Here is a 10,477-nt window from a genome sequence, read left to right as displayed (position 1 = left end):
TTCTCTTCAACTTCTTTACACCGCTTCAAATATTTACCCCCCTTATAAATACTACCCAACCAACTCCACTAACTCACAGTCACATCAATTTAAAACCCTTGAACTCTCTCAACCACAAAATTTCTACAGCTAAACTACAATCAACCATGGCCGAAGAAAACCCTAAGAACCAAGAAGAGCGATCACCTTCAAAAACACCTAGCCCACAACCCATTAACCAAGAAATTCCTTTAGTGCTACTCCAAACCACCTCAGAACCTAAAAATACCAAGCCGAAAGCCATTGAAGAAACTGCAACTTCCTCTACTGGAAGTTTACCCTCCGTCCTTGATCGAATTGGCTTATGGAAGAAGAGGAAAGCCGAAAAATCGGGAAAATCGCTGGAAGATCAAATTCTTGAAATCGATATGATGGCGAAAGACGAGGGGCCTGAAGAAGATAAGGAAAATTCTGAGGGGGAAGAAGATGAGAAAGCACTGGGAAAACAAGCTGAAAGGTATGTTGTAGGCTATAGAATTGATGATGCATGGTGTAGTAAGGTGAATTTCGAATTTCTAGATCTGCTTAAGTTCCAGGGTTGGGATTTTATGTTTACTGTTAAAGCAAAAAATTACTTGTATCCGTTGGCTATGGATGAATTCTGCAAAGAATGTGAATTTGAAGATGGTGTGTGTTATAGCAAAGTTAATGGTGTTGATGTTGAGTTTGATGCTGCTAGACTAGGGTCTATTCTGCAAGTTCCATGTGAGGGATTTGATGTCTATATGAAAGGGGCTGTGACTGTAAAAGTGGCAGGGCACACTAAAACTGAAATCATAAACTATTTGGGTGGTAAAAAGGGTGTTAGTGTAATGAATCACAATGATCTCTCTCCATTGCACAAATTATTATTTAATTTGGTGAAGAAGTCCTTGGTTCCAAGGACACAAAAGAAAAATGAATTGTGCTATCTAGATATGGCCCTAATCTTTTGCATGTCTAAGAAAATTAAAATCAATTTCCTAGCACTTATGATCCAACACTTAGAGCATTGCATAGAAAAGGAAATAAAGGTTGAATATGCTGCGATTCTTGCTTTTGTGTTTGAAGATTTAGGTGTGCAGTTGAGAGATTTTTATGGGCATATGAGGGAGAAAGGAGAAAATGTGATAAATGAAACCACTCTGAGAGGGTTGAGTCTTGCTGTAGTGAGGGGGAAGTGTGTGAGATATGAGGCTGCTCAGAAGAAAAAGGAGAAGGAAGAGGATTCACAGTTGAGAGTTCCTGTTAGGAAGAGCAGAAGGCTCTCTGTTGGAACTCAGGCTAAGACAAGTGCTGTTGATCCTTTGGAGTTAAGCGAAGGTGAAGGAGGAGTTGATCAGCAAGTAGCTGATTTATCTAATAGACTTATGCAGGTTGAAGGACAGCTCCTTGACTTGGCAGGGAAAATGAAGGCAATGGAAAGGACTGATGTCGCTCAGGCTAAGGAGTTCCATAAAGCAATCTCAAGCCTGGAAGCAAAACTGAAGAAAGCTCAAGAGAACAACAAAGCAGATCTTGAGCAAATCTTGAAAGCGCTTGATGCCTGACCACCTCTACAGCTTACCCTAGCCATTCCCTAGCTTAATATATTTCATGTTGGTTTGTGGAACAATGCTCTGTTTTTTTTTCATGGATGTTTTTGAACTTTATTTGCTTTTGAATATTTTGGAACTTGGTCTGTAATATTTTTAAGTACCCTGGATGGTTGGTTTGTTTTATGCTATGGAACTTTGTCTATACTTGCATGCATTGTTGAGAATAAACAGGAAAATTTGTGTGAAAGTACTAGCTTAAGAGAGCTAGCCAGCGCTGCTTCCAGCTTCCCACATTCGATGAATTGCCTGTGGGGCTATGAGTAGATGAATAAAACTTTGAAAAGTCCTGTTTTTGATAATGCCAAAAGGGGGAAAAGCAGGAGCAAACTTGAAAGCTGAAGTTGTTCTAGTTCTAGTTGAGTAAGTAACAAAGGTTGTTCTCTTCTCTAAATTTTTCTTTGCTTTCTGTTTGTTTTTCATTTTCTTTTCATTCTGTTATTTATTTCTGTTTTGTTTCTTTGCTTTGCTTATATGAAAAAAAAGAAAAAAAATGGAAAAATGAAAAATTAACCTTCTGTTTCTTTACTTATCATCCTCAGAAGTTTGCTCAGTTTGTCATCATCAAAAAGGGGGAAATTATTGACCCTTATGAGGTTTTGATGATGATGTTAAGAATTGAGCAAACTTCCTTTTAATAAGGATTCTCTAGTGTTGTGATGTTGGCAGGTTCAGTAAGCGTAGAGGGCTGAAGTAGGAACTGGAACAAAGGAACTTTAGAAGATCCATGAGGACAAGTAAAGAACAGAAGAAAAGTTCCAGCAATGGAACTTCCCGAAGTTTCTCAACGGGAACTTCAAACGGGTTGTAACGACCTGGTTCTGGTGTAATGCTGGGGCAAGCTTCAACAATCAAGGATCAACACAAAGATCAAGATATCAACCGAAGAAGATGAACTTCATAACTTATAGTTGTGTAAAAGATAAGTTTGTTTTCGTAGGATGATGTAAATATATAAATGATAGATATGCATGGAACCTATTAGAAATCAGATAAAGCTTGGCAAACAAATTAATTCGTAAAAGATAATTATAAGTTTTATGAAAAAGTACTTAATTGATTTTATCTTATAAAATCTGGTTTAACTTAGTTTTATCTTTTTCATAAAATTCTATCTTTTAACAAAACGAATTTGATAAAATTTGGTTTTTATAAAAATGAAATTAAATCCGTTTGATTTCGGTTTTAAGGAAGATAAGATCAGATTTCTGGTTGATCTATCTTGTTTGCGAAAACCCTAGTTTGAGAAGCTGAGAAACTCCTATAAATATAGAAGTATTTCAGCTTAGCAAAATGAGAGTTTTAAGCGTGAAAACCACTTAGTACTTAAGAGTAAGTTTGCCAAAAGGTTTAAGCTTTATCATTTTGATTTTGGGTTTCATGTGTAGCTTTCCATTTATGTGTTAGAGTGTGTCTTTGAGTTGTAATTGGTTTTGGGGTGAGATTGTGAATTCTCTTAAATTCACGTTTGAGTGTATGAGTTTGAATTCTCTAAAATTCGAGTGGTAGTCAGTCACCTCGAGTTTGTCTTGGGGTGCACAGTGGGAAAAAGGAACCTGAGTGTGTCTTAGGTCGAGAAAGGAACTTGAGTGTGTCTTGGGTCGAAAAAGGTGCCTGAGTTTGTCTTAGGTCTGATAGGATAGGTTCTTATCAATCAGCAAGTGTCTTAGGAGGAACTTGTGAAGCAAAGGTCTGTGTAATAGGTTGTACTAGGAGAGTTGCCTATTATAGTGGAATTTGTTTATAAGTTCCAATAGGGCCGAGGTTTTACTTCCAGTTAGGCACTGGAAGGTTACCTCGTAAAACTTGCTTTGTGCTTTAAGTTTCTTTATGTTTTTATTGTTTATTTCCGCATAAGTTCCGCGATTGGAACCTACTACCATTCACCCCCCCTCTCGTAGTAGTTCATCTAAACTACTGGCATTGGCAATGGAATATAAAATGATACCGGAGAAAATGGCAACGAGCAGAGTAGAGCCGAGTAGACACCAGACTAACCTGGGAAACCAGAAAACCAAGATGATGAATTCGCAACGAATTGTTGATGTTCTTGAGTCGTATATGAAGAAAGACTTACAGTGCGTGGGAGCAGGCAGGGGCTGTAACATTTATTTTGGACCTTCATGTTGTTCTTTTCCTTTGGCATGTCTTCCACCAGGTATTTTTGGTGGTGTTTGTGTCGGTTAATTAAGATCAATAATCACTATCTTCAACTCAATCAACTGCATTAATAATCAGTGTTCTGCTCAAATTGTTTCTCGATGTAATGTTGTATATATGAATAATATGTCATTGCTATGTGTTCATGCTAGTAGTTTACAAAAGTTAATAAGCATAGTTAAATAAAGCATGACAAAAATAAGATTTGTAATCACGGATGTAATATCATAAATAAATGATGTATTTTTCTTCTTGCATGTATGGATTATGAGAGTGTTATCAATTGTACTTTTTCTAATTTCTAATTCTATGCATAATGTCATAACGAACATGAGCAATAGTGTGTTTTATTTAACAATTATTTTTACGTAAAAAAACTTGATATTGCAAAACTAAAATGGAGTCTAACTTTCAAAAAAGGATGGAGTGTTTGAAGAGGTGACCTCTACTTCAAATGACGAATCAGTCTATTATTAGGTCATTAGTACTAGCCCCAATTACAACTAACAAATCATATAGACGGTAATTCCTTTTCATATTTTATCATTTATATTTTATATGTACTCCAAGGCTTTAACCAATACCACCTTGGATGCATCTAAAAACATTTTATAATAATGATTAGCATAATTGAAAAGTGAGTACTAAGTACTGATGCATTCAATTACACAAAAAACTTGTATTAGTGTAACAAAATTAAGCAAAACTACTGCAAATTGCTAGCTCGTGTACGTACAAAGATTTGCAACTCAATGGAATACAATTGAACTACTACACCAAGGACAATCACATGTTTCCTCCAAAAAAAAAAAAAAGGACAATCACATGTTTTTAATTCGTGCCGAGTAGTTAATGTTCCTCGCGTCGTCCTATGAGACGATATTGTTCACATTTTCAGATTTTCTAGAGTGCATCTAAACCCACAGGGTTTATGTATCCAAGAGCACTAACACTAATGAGGAAAAATATTTCTCCTCATTCTCTCTCTACCCACTTTCTCACTCCTCCCACCAATAGTTTTTTTTTTTACCACATCAATGCTTATAAAAAAAAAACTCCTCACCACTATCTCTCATACTATTTCCTATACCCCACTGCAATACACATCGCCTTTTTTAGTTTGGGAGTGGGGCCATCACGCTACTATTCACCCACAATTCTCCTCATTCTATGAGAAGATTTATTTCTCCCCATGAGGAGAATTAAAACTTCTCACTAATGTAGGTTTTTTTTTTTTTTTACACCCTTATTTCTTCTGAGGAAGTATAAATCAAGGGTTGTGAGACAATTGAAAATGTCTCACAACTACTAAAATAATATAAAAGTGTAAGGAAGAGAGAGAAAGGAGGAGAGAGATAGGAAGAGTGAAAAAGATGGTGTGGGCCTCACTAAAGCTTTTCAGACACATATCACGTGCAAAAATGGACAAAAAAATTTGGGGACCACTACCACTGCGTTTATATTTTGTTCGACTAAAACTCCAGTGGAGCTTTTTGAAATACCACTAAGACTATATTTTGTACTACTGAGAGTGTATTTTGTACCACTGAAACTCCAGTGATATTGTTTGATAATTCAATAAGACAACTTTAAACTGACACATGAAATACCCATATTACCCTTGTGAGACATGATTTTATTGTCTCTCAACCCTCCCTTTATATAACCTCATTTCTTCTCATGTACACTTTTATTCTCATTAGTGTGAGTGCTCTTCATGTAAGTAGGAGGATAATTTGGGGTTCAGTGATACATTTTCTCTCTCTTAATGGTACAGACGTACAGTGGTATATTTTTGCAGACTGTTATGCACGTGCCATTAACGTATAAATAGTTGTCTAAATAGTACTTCTTGTGTACTATTATACTTGTAGTGGTACTTTTTGACGTCATATTTTTCATGTTAATTTTTACATTACCACCCAAAAATGTAACCATTTTCGAACTAACCACGCGTTTAATTTTTTATTTTAAATTACCACCCCTTAAATTAAATAAATGCTCATATTACCACCCATTTCAAAAATCTGGTGGATTTTCCGTCTGTAGGCCCCACCTAACACTTTCTTTGACCCTTTTGACGAATTTTTTCCCCGATTTTTCTCTTTAAAAATGCTCTCTACTTTAATTCACATTTCCTTCACCAAATTTCAAAGAGAAAAATGTGAATTGAAGTTAGAAAAGCGTTTTAAAAGAGGAAATTTGCGGAAAAAATCAGTCAGAAGGATTAAAATAAGCGTTAGGTGGGCCCACACACGGAAAATCCACCGAATTTTTGAAATGGGTGGTAATCTGAGCATTTATTTAATTTAAAGGGTGGTAATTTAAATTAAAAAATTAAACGGGTGGTTAGTTCGAACACTAATAGAAATAGGCCTATTTCCGACGGACTGGTTCCGACGGATATGTAATTCCGTCGGAAAACTCAAAAATTCCGACGGATTTTTATTCCGTCGGAAATTTCCGACGGAATAAAAATCCGTAGGAATATATGGGCTTTCCGACGGAATATTCGGTCGGAAATTACATTTTCCGACGGAATACAAATCCGTCGGAAATTTCCGACGGAAATTTCGATCGCAACATATTTAAAAAAAAAAAACAACCTCCTTGAAAACTAAAAACCCTAAATCCCCCACTTCACTTTTCCGCCCCTAATCTCTCTTTCCCCCTTCTCCTTCTATCTCTTCTTTCATTCTCTCGGTCCTCTTCTCTCTCCTCTTTCCTTTCACCTTCTCATTCCTCTTCTCTATCCTCTTTCCTTTCACCTCTACCACCGCCCCCCTTCTCCTTCTGCCCCCCTTCTCCTTCTTTTTCTTTCTCCTTCTATTTCCCTTTCGACCTCCTTCTGTCTCCTTTTCAATCTCCTTCTGTCCCCCTTATTAATATTTTCGTTCATCTTCTCTCATCTCTTTCACCCACCTTACTACCACCGTTCCGCTGCAACAACACCAACAACATCAATATCAACTAAAACGGCACCAACAATGACATCAACAACGAAGGTTTTGGGTCAAATTCGACCATGAAAACTTTAGATCTAGAGTTTTCATGGTCGAATTTGGCTTATAAACCCAATTTCGAGGTTATTTTTTGTCAAATTAAGGTATTTATCTTTTTTTTTCTTAATTTTGATTTTATTTTGTTAATTTTGTTTTGGGGTTTTTTTTTTGAAATATATGGTGGTGGTGGTGGTGGTTGGAGTTTCGATTTTGGGGGTTGGGTTGGTGATGTGTGGTCAGATTTTTTTGATTTTTTTTGGGTTGCGGTGTCGTGGTCGGCAGATCTAGGTACGTGGGGTTTAAATTGGTGCTGAAGGGAGGGAGGTGGTGGTGGGTAGATCTTGGTTTTGTTTAGGGATTTTTTTTTTATGTTTGTTTTTTTGTTGCGGTGGGGTGGTTTGGCGGTGGGGACTGGTGGGGATATAGGTCTGTTGGTGGGGTGGTTTGGCGGTGGGGACTGGTGGGGATATAGGTCTGTTGGAGGTGGTTAAACGCCGTGCCAGTGGTGGTGCGGCGTTTTTTTTTATTTCGGTTGAAATTGTTTCCGACGGAATTCCCAGTGCCGAAAATTGTCTTCAGATGGAAAATGTCATTTTTACTACGATGCCTTTTCCTACGGACCAACACCGACGGAATTCCGTCGGAAACCCGCTTTCCGACGGAAAACAGGTTGTTTCCAAGGAAAAAAGTCCGTCGGAAAACGGTCTTTTTCTTGTAGTGGTGGTTTTGTTGGTGTAACTAGGTGGTAGCTTTTCGTTGCCGGTGGTTCTGGGTGGCGTGCGTGTTCATCAGTGGTGGTGTTGGACTTTTAGTTGTTTAATTAATTATTCACCCTCTCTCCTTAATTACATTATGGAAAAAGATATATGCAGCCCTTAGGGCTGCATATAAGAACCTAAAAGTGGAAAGAATTGACAATAAATATACAATTATTACACTGATTTACTCGTGAATTGTTGATAAATTCCCAATTTAATAATAAAAAAGGAAAGATATTAAATGCTTATATGCATCCCTAAGGGCTGCATATAGCATTACCCTTACATTATTTACATGCCATTACTTTTTATTAATTATGCTTAAAAACTTTTGACTTGGGAAGCGTGCAACCCCCCTTTGTTGCAAGAAATAAGAAACGGAGAGGGTATGTGAATAGGACACGAATTTTAAGAAGTGGAGAGAGATAGAGAAATATAAAGATAGGAATTTATGTGATGAGGAGAGAGAAAAAGTGAGACCATGTACACATTAGAAAATATTGCAGTACAATATTTGAGAAACTTCCTTAAATGATATGTTGCATTGTTGCAATATTTGTGGAATAGAGGAAGTAGTTTTTACGCGGTACTTCCTCTTTCTTTATTTCTTATAATTGCAAGTTGTAACTCATCTCACACTAGTCTATATTGTCCTTTTTTCATTTAAAAATACTTTCTCCATTTTTTTAGTTGCATCACTTTTATAATTGTGGACTTCGAGGTTATGCATGTTTAGAGTACAAAAAGATAGATAGAGAGAAAAAATAAAGAAGAGATAATTTATAAACTAAAAGGGAAAGTGGTTTGATGCATCTAAATTAAAACTTCCATAGCTAATTAAAAAGTGATGCATCTAAATTCCTTTGTTTCTTTCTACTTGATACATTTCTTAGTCATTTTTGTGAATCTATAAATTCAATCATTAATATCATTAATTACCGATAAATAAAAATATAAAAAATAATTTTAAAAATATATATTGTGCAATTCTAACAAGATTCCATGCCACATGATGAATATTTTTTTTATATTATTATTATGTATAAAAATCACAAAATAGTCAAAACGTGTCAATTAAAAAAGGAGGAAGAAGTATCTTAAATTAGCAATAAGTTAAAATTGTTAAAATTTTGTATTATGAAAGTGATAGAGAATATAAATCGATTATTAGCTTTAACCAAACTTTTTGTTAATTTGGTCATTTAACATGGTATCAAAAGCCATCCACTACTAAAAATTAAGGTTTTTGCGACCGCCTCTAATGGTCGCAAAAAATAGCAAAAACGGTCGCAATCATTTTTTCGACTGTCAACGACTCAATGATCGTAAAAGGGTGGTCGTTATTTCCTTGGTCGCAAAAAAAAATTATTAAAATTATTGCGACCGTTTTTAATATTTTCAACGACCGCAAGGAAAACGGTCGCAAAAATTAAAATTTACGACCGTTTTTATAAGCAGCCGCAATTTTAAGAATTAACGACGGCTAAAGGCGGTCGCTAAAAAGTTTAAAAAAAACAAAAAAAAAAGAAAAAAACCCACTCACATCCTGTACCCCGCAACCAGTTATCCCACCACCCAAACCAACTGTACCCAACGCTACTACCCACCACCATCAGTCCATCACTTCCCACCCAAATCACCACCGTACCACCACCCTAAAAAACATGGACCCACCATCGCCGCCCACCCAAACACCTACCACCGCCACTTCACCTCAACTCGAAACACCCTCAACACACAACCAATTGCCTCTCACCCGAAACACCCTCAACCCACAACCACCAACTGCCTCTCACCCGAAACCACCTTTACCCACCAAACACTTGATCTGACCCAAAACCATGACCCTTACCCAGTACCCACCACCACCGGCAACAAAATTATCAAAAATTGAAAAAAAAAACCACAAAATTAGAAATAAAACAATCAAAATACAGAAAATTACCCATAAATTTGAAATTTAACAATTATACAAAATACAAAAGATTACCCATAAATTCGAAATGAAATAATAATGAAAATTTTTCAAAATTTATAAACAAAAATTACAATATAACAATTATACATAATCAGAAATAATTAGAAACAATAAAACTAGATCTACAATCTAATAACTAATTTAAATATAAGATCTAGAAAACCTTGACTTGTTTTAGGTTCGTTCTTGTTACGGTGGCTCGAGTGTGCAGTCGTGATAGCAAGCGTCGGCATCAACACCAAGCAAATTTATCAACATCTGATTCTTCAATTCTTAGGAAAGAGATGGAGGATGAGGAAAGAGAAAGGAAGTAGAGGAAAGAGAAAGAAGAGAGGAAAGAAATCAAAGATTTAGAGGAGAGAGGAAAAAAATGGAAGAGAGGAGAGGAAAGAGAAAGAGGAGCGGCGTGAGGGATACGGAGTAGTAAATTAGGGTTGGGTGAGATGGTGTCATTTTATACCCGATTTTTTTTATAAAAAAATAAGCTTTTTGCGAGTGTACGTCTTTGACGGTCGCAGATTATGATATTTACGACCGTCTCTATGACGGTCGCAGATTATGACATTTACGACCATCTTTGACGGTCGCAGATTATGATATTTACGTCCGTCTCTATGACGGTCGCAGATTATGATATTTACGTCCGTCTCTATGACGGTCGCAGATTATGAATTTTACGACCGTCTTTGACGGTCGCAAACGATTTATTTTAGTTTAGAATTATTTTTAATTATTCAAATGTCCTAGCGATCGTCTAAAAGGCTAAAAACGGTCGCAAATGTACGACCGTTGTCAAAGCCGTCGTAATATTGCGACCGCATAAAAAACAGTTGCAATATGCATATTTTGCGACCGTTTTTCAGACGGTCGTAAAAAAACGGTCGCAATTTAGCCAATTTTTAGTAGTGATCGAGACAATAAGTGGGTCCATGTTACATCCCCACTTCAAACTCAATAGGATCTCAT

This window comes from Chenopodium album, chromosome 17 (genome assembly GCF_948465745.1).
Source record: "Chenopodium album chromosome 17, dcCheAlbu1.1, whole genome shotgun sequence".
NCBI lineage: Eukaryota > Viridiplantae > Streptophyta > Magnoliopsida > Caryophyllales > Amaranthaceae > Chenopodium > Chenopodium album.
Note: the sequence above shows the minus strand (reverse complement) of the source record.